We start from the raw sequence: 12886 nt of genomic DNA on the forward strand, positions 1-12886 counted from the left end.
GTCTGAACCAGGTTTTAGAGGATATGTTACGGGCGTGTGCATTGGAATTTCCAGGTAGCTGGGACTCCCACTTACATTTGATGGAATTTGCTTATAATAACAGTTATCAGGCTACTATTGGCATGGCACCGTTTGAGGCCCTGTACGGCAGATGTTGTAGATCCCCGGTTTGCTGGGGTGAGGTAGGTGAGCAGAGATTGATGGGTCCTGAGTTAGTTCAGTCTACTAACGAAGCGGTACAAAAGATCAGATCACGCATGCATACCGCTCAGAGTAGGCAGAAGAGTTATGCAGATGTGAGGCGGAAGGACCTTGAGTTTGAGGTAGGGGATAAAGTGTTCTTAAAGGTAGCACCTATGAGAGGTGTCTTGCGTTTTGAAAGGAGGGGAAAGTTGAGTCCCCGTTTTGTTGGGCCGTTTGAGATTCTGGAGCGGATTGGCCCTGTAGCTTATCGCTTGGCGTGGCCTCCATCACTCTCGACAGTTCATGATGTGTTTCACGTTTCTATGTTGAGGAAGTACGTGCCAGATCCATCCCATGTAGTGGATTACGAGCCACTAGAGATTGATGAAAACTTGAGCTATGTTGAACAACCTGTTAAGGTGCTTGCTAGAGAGGTGAAGACGTTGAGAAATAAACAAATTCCCCTAGTTAAAGTCTTATGGCGGAATCACCGGGTAGAAGAGGCTACATGGGAGCGTGAAGACGACATGAGATCCCGTTATCCCGAACTGTTCGAGGAATAAAACTTTCGAGGACGAAAGTTCCCTAAGGAGGGAAGAATGTAACGCCCCGAAGCTCGAGGTAAAAATTTTCGCATTTTAAGTGAATTTTAATAATATAATATTAATTATATTATTAGTATCGGGTATTATTGTCATTTCAATTTTTAATATTAATATTTACATTATCCTTTTACTATTTACTTAATATAATAACTAATTAGTATTAATGTTTTATTATAAATTATTATTATTATTATTATTTTATTTAATATATATTATTATTTTTAAAATTATTTAATATTAATATTTTAATATTAATTATATTTATTATGTTTTAATATATATATATATATATATATATTTTAAAAAAAAAGGGAAAGGAAACCCTCGCGCGCGCCGCCCCTCTCTCTCCCCCGAAAATTTTTTTCTTCTTCTTCTCCTTCTTCCTTCCTCGCCGACGCCGCCACCCACCGTCTCCATCTCTTTCTTCTTCATTTCCGTATCACCGCCAGCTCCTTCGTCTCCGGCTTGGTTGTCCTTCGGCCGACGCGACCTCAGCCCTTCTTCTCCTTCTTCTCCGGTGAACCCGAGCCCACAATCGCAGCCGTGAAGCTTGCCGGATCTCCGTTTCGCACACAGCCAACGCCACCGTCGTCTGTCCGTTTGTTTCCACCGTCGGACGCCTCCCAGCTGTCGTTCGTCACGGTCGTCGGACGCCGGAGAACCACCGCTCGCGATTGCCCGTTTCGCGCTGCAAAGACCCGACCCGAACCCGCTTCAAGCCGAGCCGCCAGCCGCTTCAAGCCGAGCGAGCCGCCATCCTTGTCCGAGCCGAGCCCCAAGCCGAGCGAGCCGCGAGCCGAGCCGCGAGTTGAGTCAGCCGAGCCGTGTGAGCCGCGAGCCGAGCCGCGAGCCGAGTGAGCCGAGCCGCCAGCCGAACCAAGCCGAGCCGCGAGCCGAGTGAGCCGAGCCGCGAGCCGAACCAAGCCGAGCCGCGAGCCGAACCAAGCCGAGCCGAGCCGAGCCGAGCCGAGCCGAGCTGAGCCGAGCCGAGCCGAGCCACCTAAGCCTTCCTTCCTCCACTTCGGTTCACGGTGAGTCTTCGGTAAGGATTGTTCTGATGAATTCCCTAACGTTACCTCGTCCAATTCGAGTTTGAATGTTGAATTAAGTTATGGCCCTACTTTTCTCCCTTGAAGGTAGTGTAGAGTTGACGCTTAAGTTCTCGGGTTCCGCGGCCGGCCTGGTTAGAGATAGATTCCTTTCCTTGGGTAAGTCAACGGATATCGCTTCTGACCTTTTTAAAACGGCTTCTACTAAAGTCAGCTACTAAAACTTTCGTGTTTCGTTTAGGTGGATCTGTTGAGCGTGGTTTCGATCTAGGGGCTTAACCGAGTTTCAGGTAAGGGTTTTCCTACTACTGGACCCCGAGTCCAGGCTAAACCGTAGTAATCCACAGGGGATTACACGTTAGTGACTGTACTGAATATCTGTATGCGTGTTGACTGTTAAAGTACTGATATGATATTTTGTCTGATGAAAATACTGTGACTGCTATTTGTGGATTGAAATTATATGTTGATGGACCTTAAAGTTACGGTTTAGTATGTATTAAACACTGGCCTGGATGTGGTTCATGGAGTTTGGACGGGAAGGACAGTGAGTCCGGTTTTGGTTGGTTAGTCGATTGGACCTAGGGTTTCCCTATTAGTGTGCGAATCGGTAATGCATAAAGCAACTGAGGGTGTAGATGTTTAATCCTATACTATCTGACTGACAAAGCCTATGGCGGGACTGTAATATGAATGCCGTTGAGATGTGACTGATGTAGACAGTTTAATTTGGACTGAGGGGTAACGGTTAGCTTCATCTATGGGGTAGTGTGCCTTACGGATATGTGCATCCTTCAGGAGCACTAGACTGATATGTGCATCCTTCGGGAGCACTAGACTGATATGTGCATCCTTCGGGAGCACTAGACTGATATGTGCATCCTTCGGGAGCACTAGACTGATATGTGCATCCTTCGGGAGCACTAGACTGATATGTGCATCCTTCGGGAGCACTAGACTGATATGTGCATCCTTCGGGAGCACTAGACTGATATGTGCGTTCTACAGAACCACTAGACTGTTATGTAGGGTACCCCCGAATAGGAAGTTAACTGTTGTTCCCTAACGGGCCTAGTAGTGGGTCCCTTACTGGGTATGTTTATACTCACCCTTTCTCTTCTTTAACTTTTCAGGTAGGGGTACAGCGAGGGGCAGACCGACGAGAGGCAGGAAGGATGCGTGAAGGCCATATGGACGCGTCTGATTTTCTTTCGCTTCCGCTATGTATTTTGTCAGAATATTTTGACTGTGATTTTGGACTGGTGATTTGACATTTTATTTTTGTGACTTTTGAATTATTTAAAATAGGGCCCGAAACTGTCTTTTGTAAGGTTTATAATGTTTTAATGAATCGTATCTGGTCCGTTTTAAATTTTATGTTGAATGGTCGAGTTTTGGTATTTGGTAGTGACCTCAGCTTAGTCCGGAAAAGTTGGGTCGTTACAGCAAAATCATTTACGTAATAATATTGCAAATATTCTTAACATAAACATTTTATCACAGTTTTCATGTCAATAAACTTCAAATGATAATGTATAATATCCTATAATACACTATATTATTTAATATATATCATCCAAGTCAAAAAGTTTCTCATCAGATTCCTTTCATTTTCCATAACCTGAAAAATGCTGCTACATCCCAAACATACTTTCAACAAATAGAGTCATGTTTCTTTAGATAAATAAAGCATTCAATTTATAACATCTTTTCAACAAAATATCTTTTTGCATCTGTTAACAAACACAATATACAATTTATAAAAGTTATAAAATTTCAAAGTTGTTCCTTCAAATCCAAATAACATAATCTAAATTACAATCTTAAAAGTTGTTACTTCATTTTTCTAGCTGTTAGCAAGCACAATGTACTACAGTCCTTGGGAAAGCAATTTAAAACTTGTGTTTCAAATTCTTGACTATTCAATTCTATTTTTTCCTTCTTTGGTTTTGCCGATCCGAATTTCGTTGTGAAAGGCATCTCTATATCCTAAAAGGTAAATTTCCTCTCCCCATGCTCTTTCTCACTGCTTGTTGATAAACAATATCTCTACCTCAAGTCTGTTATTCTAGTGAAGAATTAGAAATGTACAATTTCAATATTATGACATACATATAATCAACATTTGAAATATACATACAATAATTGTAGCACTCCTAACAGCTACGTGTCTTTGAGCATGTCTTTTTTCCAATTTTTTCTTCTACATAAAGCACATTTAGCATAATTTATATGTGTTTCAATCTACATATAAATTCAAAAATAATAACTATATTGACTAAATTACTTACCTTTATTTTAATTGCTTCCTTTTCAATTTTGTCTACTTCATTAAGTAGAGCTATGTTATAAACTACATCATCAAACAAATCATTTTGTCCTCCCTGATCATCTTCATAATTAGTATGTAATATACACATTTTTAAATTAAAATATACAGTTATATAACTGTCTAATATATCTCTTGTCCTTCATTTTCTGTTTCATCGTTTCCATCCTGATTATCATTAAAGTTAGTATGCAAAATATACATATATATATGACTATATATATATACTAACACTTGCCATGAGCATTATCCTCTCTCAAATCTTTCGTTAGTTTTCTTCCTCATTTCCGTTTCATGGAACGAGCTTCGTTCTACAAAATCATCCTCAAGAAACATGACCTTGTATTGGATCTGTTTCAGAAATGACATTTAAATATGAGTTTATACTATATGCATATACATATAAAATATTCTCTAGGAAGTATATCTAAGTATATTTCAATAACTTAATGATTACCTCATAATCATCCTATACCTCAGCTATTTTTTTTCCCTTCTTTTCTCCTCAATCGATTTCTAAAACAATATTAGTAATATACATTTTAAATTATAAGATCATTTGTTAGGGATAACTAACTGCACTTTACTCAACCCAAATATTATATATATACATATATTTTATATACTTTTTTAATTGATTTCCTTCCTCCTTTCTTCACATTTGTAGTTCCTTGTTTTTCCACCTTTTCTTTCTTATCACTTTTTTTTTTTTAATTCTTACTATTATCATTCTTCTCTTTCCTTGCTTTGACAACTCTCTCTAACTTTCTCTTCTTAGATACCTACATTTCATATAAATAATAAAAAGCTTATAGTAATGTAACAATATAGTTTCATAGATACCTACATTTCATATATATATATGTACATTTTCAGTTTGAGTTTCCTTCCCTTTCCCCTTCAACACACGTTTGAACAATCTCCTTTTAGTTATTGGTACATTGTCTTGCATATAATTGACTACCATTAACGTTAGTTTCAATTCATACATAAAACTGAATATCATTTGTAGAATAAATTATTTTCAATTAATACAGATCATAAATAAACCTCATCAGACTCAGATGAAAAGTTTAGTGATACATGATGTTTCTCCTTCTTTAATCTACAAACAAATATAATTAAATCATCAACAAATATCATATAAAATATATACATTATTGAATATAAAATATACTTACTGTTCTAGATTGTTTTCTTTTGTTGTTTTTTGACATTTTTGCTTTCGGTGTTTCAAACACATCATTTTTTACAAACTTATGATCCTGGTACACAACAATCTGTGTACCTATAGTTCTTCTTAACTCTTCATCATCATCTTTTGGATATATAGTTTGTAGTTGTTCGTATTGGATTGGTTCTTCATTTCTTACATCCTCCTACCATATATACACATATTATATTTTTGTTTAACTATTTCTACCATTTAAAATTCAAATTCAGAAAGTTAGAAATATACCTCTATATTATCGTCGATCAGGATAGGATCATCCTTGTTTGATTTTTAAGAATATAAACATCAATAAAAAAATATATACAACAGACACTACTTAATTGTTGGTTTACACAGAGAATCTACACTTTAAATTGGTTGTTTTAACAAAAATTCAACACTTCAATATATACAAACTTCAAAGTAGTAGTTTAATTAGAAAAAAAACATGCAATACTTAATTTGTGTTTTACCCAAAGTCTCTACACTTTAAAGTGGTTTAAACATAAAATCAACACGAGAACCCTAACTTCTTCGACATTCTCATTTTCTAAATAATATAGTTTGAAGAACACTGTTAAAGTCTGTAAATAAATACGATTTGATTCTATATATATCTCCTTTTATTTCACATAAGAACTATAAAAAAACACTCACCGAAAGTGAAGATTTCTTTTAAAAACGGTGATGGAAGACGCTTTTGGCCAGACGATGAAGCTCTGCGGAATACTGTGAGAAAGAAAACCCTATTGTGAACAATGGTCTGCGAAATAATGAGAGAACGATTGGTAGTTTTGTCGGACGACGTGCACTTCCCTTACGTGCACTGATTTCCCCTTTTCATGCTTCAACATCTCGCTTTCCTTCCATTTGAATTCTTTTTTTTCCTTCGTGTATAACAATGACGATGGGTATAGGAGTAACATGATCCATACTTTTATGAAATAAATGAGCCCATTTTGAACTTTTGTGGAATTTATGGAGAAATTAGGCTCCTTGTGTAATATCTTAGGGCAAATTAGGCCATTTAAGTTAGAACTCCTTTTCTATAAACACTTGTAAGCATAAAACTAATTAAATACATAATATTTTTAAAGGATCGGAAGTATAATAAAATCTATCAAGGTAAAATCTTACCATACACTTCTATCGCACATGATACAATCAAATGTAATCTATCTTTGAAAACTTGATCTAAATTATGCAATATTTACAAATTCTATTGAATTATCGTATATTCGTTCATATTTTCGATATAATTGTTATATTTTTCACTACTTCTTAATTAATTGGAATGTAAAAATTAATATAGTTTAATGTTATATTAATAAATAATTTAATTGTTTATGATAAAAAGAATAATTTTTATATTAAACTATTTATTAAATGACTTAAAATAATATAAATTAATTAGAATAATTAATGAAAAATGATTTTAAATAGTAATGACTCAAATTTTAATTATAAACGTATTAATTGAAATTTATTAAGTCTGAAATTAAATTAAAATTTAATTTGTGAATAACTAGCACGTCCAATTGTCAGCGGTTCAAGGAGTACGAATCTCATAGTACTTTCTTTTTTCTATATGGAGTAAAGAAAAGCTTAAAAGGGTACTAAAACTTTTAATGAGTGTTGGATATATAGAGTTTATAAAATTGCCTACATTTCCTTCTTTAACTTTCACAAATAATCCATTTGAAAAAGAAAATGCAAATTAAGATAATTAAGTTACAAGAGAATAATCTTAAGTGGTTATAATCTCAATTAGAGTGAAGTCTTACCTTTCAATTACTTTATAAATACATCACAACATTCCTTTAATAAAAATAAATAGATGAGATGATTAATGTGATTAAAAAACACAATGTAATGTAATGATTAAAGCCAGAAATTGCCAAGGCAGTGATGCATTATATTAAATCCACCAAGCACATGTAAAGATAAGATGGAGAAGAGAGAGTTGAGCAAATAATTTCTATTTAAGAAAAAGAAACAAAGGAATAAACCAAGAATTACAAAGGTCAACTTGTATAGTATTAAAATGGAAGGGGGGGGGGGGGCATATAATAAAAATGTAAACATTTTATTTATCTTTTTTTAAAAAATGAGGATGGAAAAAAAGACAAAACTTCTGTTCATAGATGGCCCCTTTATTGTGTGTGTGTGTGCGTGTTGGTGTGGTGTAACGCACCAATGGAGATTTGTTTTTTAAGAAGGAGGGATTTATTTTCTTTAAAACTCTTTGAGGCATTTAATGAGTAAAGTCTCCTCTTTTTTCTTTGTTTGGAAATTGAAAAATTAAAAACGAAAGGGAAGAGAATGTCTGTACCATACTTGGTTAAGAAAAGACACTAAAAAACATTCTCAACATGCCTATGTTTCTTTCAATAATTAACATCATTAAACAAAAGTCAAATTACCAATTCCCCCCCCCCCCCACTTTTTTCGTTTTTCTTTTTATTTTTATTATGAATTTTAGGATTTATTCGATCTTAATGAGCGCAAGTCAACAAGTTAATGATAATTCACGTAATCAACGCAATAACGATAAATTAATAGACTAAGTTGAAGATTTTTTGGAAATTTATATAATAAAATTGCGCGATCTAAAAGTATTGTAACTAAAAATTGAACCATTTTGGAAGTAATTTAGAAAATGATAATCTTTAAAGTCATGCATTCTTATGTGGGTCATACTAAACTAAAGTTGGAAATTGAGGCTGTGTGATGAATAGACTTCTTGTTTAAGTACGATCCTACAATAATACAAAGAATATCAAAGATAAAATCAAAAAGTTAAAAGCAATAATATATCTCAATGGCAGTATGCTTGGAAAAAATAAATCCACCTATATAAGGTCAAAAGATTACAACAATGTTCTTATTTTATAATTGACTCAACAAATAGAGTAACACAAATGGTTCTTCTTTTTTTTTCCTCGTGGAGAAGGAGAAATAACTTAACTTCTTAAATTATTATTTAGGCTTCTCTAAGTGCGAGACTTCCTTTCAATAATTTTTTTTTCCATTAAGAGTGTATGTATTATTGAATGAGTAATTAGGCTTCCTCTCAAGTGTTAAACTCCCTTTCACTAATACTTTTATCTTTCCCCACTTCAAATTAAATGAACACCACTCCACTTGATGAACTTATAAAACTTCTTGTAAGTTTTGAGAATTTCTTCTCGAGTTATTGAAAAATAAACAAACACGAACTAGAGTAATTTTCAAGATCTACAACATTATAATTAATCTTCTTAAATGTAAGATTGACATACTTGTGAATATCGGTACACTCACAAAACATCAAATCTAACCTAATTTTCAAAAACAATCAAACTTAGACTGAAAACCAATAAGACTTCAAAAATATGCACAACATAAAGATAACAAAGACAACATCCAAACACTACAACACTTAAAAGAAGACAATAAATTTGTGTGGTTAAGTTGACAAGATTTTCAAAACGACAGAAAAAAAGTATTAAGCAAAAACAACAAATTTAGAAACACAACATCCAACTAATTGAAACAACAACTATTGTAATGATATCCTTAAATGACAAATAACCAAGACAAAAGGATGACACGCAACACAAAAAGTAATAAGTCATAATACTCAAATAAATATTGCCAACAATGAATCTAACAAAATTAGATCTATTAAAACTTCTATTCCTTTAAAGTACCCATCGGTAATTTAAGTTACTCAAATAGTCTCATCTAATTCCACAATTCAACCAACATCGGTAAAATTATTACTTACTATAAAATTTGTAATATCAATTTGAAAAGTGATAGAATGATTTCATTCCTTCCTACATATTATTCTTAAGTAAAAATAAAAATAAAAATAAAAAACCATGTTCTTTTGTTCTTTCCATGATATTATGTAATAGAGTTAGTTTTGGCATAGGACTTTGTCACCCCTATTAACACCATCAAGTTTAGTCCATCTGAACTAATTAGTAAATCATAATATTGTTACCAAAATATATTTTATGAAATAGTAGAAGAAGATGATAAATTTAACAAAAGGAGAGAAACAAAAGGAATTAGTACACATGGCATGAATGAGTTGTTTCATATTCTCTATGTATATATAGCTAATTAAAAAAATATATGATATAATATAATATAGTAACAAACAAGGTTGTTTTGGATATGTATAAGATAGTGTAAAAAGAAGGGGAAGAGTATGGGCCCTAAGCATATAAATAATAAATAGTTTTTCTTGTTTCTCGTTTCCCTTTTTGCCCTTAGCCCTAAATTTTAGAAAGCAAATATTCTCCTGTTCCAATGTTTTGTCTTCTTCTCAAAAACCCACCTTTACATCTCCAACTACTTTAAACCCTTCTTTTAAGGGCTCTGCCCCAAAAAGACTAAAAAATCAGATCTTTAATATTTTTATTATATTCAAAGTGGAATATTATTAATTAGATACCCTTGTCAACGACTTCACTAATTTAATTTCCAATTCATTCCTTTCTTTTCAATTACATTTTCACCTTTCCAAATTTCTTACCTAAATTTCTAACCTTTTCTTTTTCCTTTTTCTTCTTCTAAAACTCAACCTTTTATTAATTATTATTTTTTTTAATTATTGATTTCTCGTTTGAAAAACATATCAATTTTACATTTAGATTTTAGTTAAAAGATTCTAAATGCTATGCATTAATTTCAACTTAGTTTTCATGTTTACAATTTTAAAATTGATATATTTAAATTTCTTCAATTTGGCCATTAAATTTTAATATCTTATATCTTTAACCCCTTTTTTTTTATTTATTAAATACTCAATTTTCAGTCTCATCCATTAACCAATTTGATATAATTATGAAAGAATATTTTAATTTTCCTTTTACAAGATAGAAAAATATAACGAAACTTAATTATACTTATCATGGATTAGAAAAAATTGCATCAGATGACAAAAAGATTTAGAGAAAAATAGCTTATAACACCTCCTTTTTGCATATTGCAAATACGACAAATATGACAAACAGTTAATGATATTAGACGGATATCAGATGACTATTACACAACTATCGTAGGGTTATCAGATGGTTATCCACTTTTAAGTTTCCTATTTTTGCAATTTAAAAAAAAAATGTAGAGACAGAGCTTTATTATTTTAATTTTTTTTGCTATTTTTGGAAATGCCCCTTATGATTATTTTAAATTAATTTAAAACCATCAATACTAAAAATGGAAAATGAATATTTAGAAAAAAGTCGAGGTTGAAAAAATGTTAATTAGATTGAAACAAAACTCATATATTAATAGTAATTAAGATTGTAATTTATTTAAATTTTGAAACATAAAGACTAAATTGACAACAAAGTCAAAACTTAAGAACCTCAAACTTATTGACAAAATGGAAACTATACACAAAACCAATAAATCCTTTAAATTCAAACAAACTTAATTTAAAGAAAAAAAAAAAAAGAAAGAAAGGAATTATTACCTAAAAGGAGATTTAAATTTTGGTGCACGCTCACACACTTATAAAAAGCATCTTCATGGCAGAAAGAAGAGGGCATGTAAAAGCTTGGTGGTACTATAACTATAAGGGAAACTATTGGTGTAATTGCTCATTGAGAGAACCTAAAAGATGAAATGAGTAAAAGAGGAAAAAGGCTGAAAGTTATTGAGAGGGAAAAAAGTTACCACTTTCAAAACCCTAAAACCTAACGAAAAAAAAAAAAAATCCCAGAATAAGCAAATTATGTTCAAACCATAGTTTACCCATTATTTAATCAAGTCCAATTTAAAATATAAGAATAAATGTCTGTAAAGATGTTGTGGGTATTTTTTTATTAAAAAAAATTAAACCTGCAGCTGTTTTATATAATTAATCAATCTACATGCATCTATTTACATAAAGTTTTTACTGTTTTTCACTGGTTTCAGTGAATTCAAATTATACATGTGGGTTGACTCAAAGTTTGAATCTTGGTCATTCAGGTATTTTCATTTTATTTTTTTAAAATTATTATATGAAGTTTTCACTGTTTTGTGTGGTCCAAATTACATATTGATTATTTGGGTATCTAAACTTTTGTTTTTATTATATTAATAATTAAAAAATAAACAATTATTAAAAGTAAAATGAAATAATTCGTTTAAATTAGTGACTTGAAATCATACTTCAAAAATTACCAGCCAGATAGTCATACAAGAGCAACTTATAGAAGGATCGAGTTTTATTAATTAAGCTTAATTTTCATTAACATGGAACTATAAATTAATGTGGTTTCTTTTTCTTGAGATTAAATTTATATATACATCTTTTTAAGTTTTTAGATTGATTAATTTAAAATGGTATTACAGGTTGATTTTTTAGTTAGGAGTTCTTAAACACACAAGCAAGTGAGAGTGTTAGTAATAATATATATAAAATTTATGGAAACTTTTCATAAATTTAACGAACTAATAAGATATTCATATAATAAAGTCTATAAAGTTAGTCATTTTTTAAATATTCTATGTTTTTCCTTCCGTCTTTATTCTCCTCTTCGCTGTTATCTTTTTCTATCGTCTTTCTTCCTTTCTTCTTTTTTTTTTCCGCTGCAATTTCTTTCTATCGTCTTTCTTATTTTTCGTTTTTTTTACGTCTTTAGATTTGGATAACCAAATTTGATTTCTTTCTATCGTCATTCTTCTTTTTCTCTTCTTTTTTTTAGTCGTGATTTTTTTCAATCGTCTTTCTATTTTTTTTACGTTGTTTAGATTAGGGTAACCAAATCTAAAATATCGTGTATAAATAATATTAAAAAAATCATTAGAATGAAGAAACCAAATCTAAAAGATCGTGTAAAAAACGATCCTATAGCCAAAGAATCTTGAAAAAATTTTATTTAGCTAAATCTAAAAGATTATGTACCAAATTTTAAAAAAAAAAATCGTTTACAACCAAATCTAAAAAATCATGTAACTAAATCTAGATAATCATGTAACCAAATCTAGACAACGATCAGTGTAACCAAATCAAATGATAGAATTGAAAAGATAAATCGTTTAGATTTGGATAGTTTAGACTATCCCAAATCTAAACGATCGTGTATGATATTAAATAATAGCCAAATTTAAACGATTGTATACTAAATATATTACGCGCGTGGTTGACGACGTAGTTGGCGGGGCATTTTTAGTATTTTCCATTGTAGGCTTTTTCCGTTTTCGGAATTGTTCCATACAGTGTAAATATTTTGCCGCTTTATTATATTTTTGAAAATATCCCTAAATTTATCTTTATCTAATATGCTTTTGGAAGAGTCAAGCAAATGGAAATAGATGTTTACCGAGAGAAAACAACAACGTAGAGATTTGAACACACGACATTATGAAATAATATATTTTACTACCATCTTCAATATTCACTGATTAATCCAAAAACTTAAATTAATAGAAAATGATAAATTTAATATAATATATAAAATACACTATTGGTTTCTTTAATTTGTTATTTATTCATTATGAATCTTAGTTTGTTTTCAAGTTG

This window comes from Cucumis melo, chromosome 4 (assembly GCF_025177605.1).
Source record: "Cucumis melo cultivar AY chromosome 4, USDA_Cmelo_AY_1.0, whole genome shotgun sequence".
Classification (NCBI taxonomy): Eukaryota; Viridiplantae; Streptophyta; class Magnoliopsida; order Cucurbitales; family Cucurbitaceae; genus Cucumis; species Cucumis melo.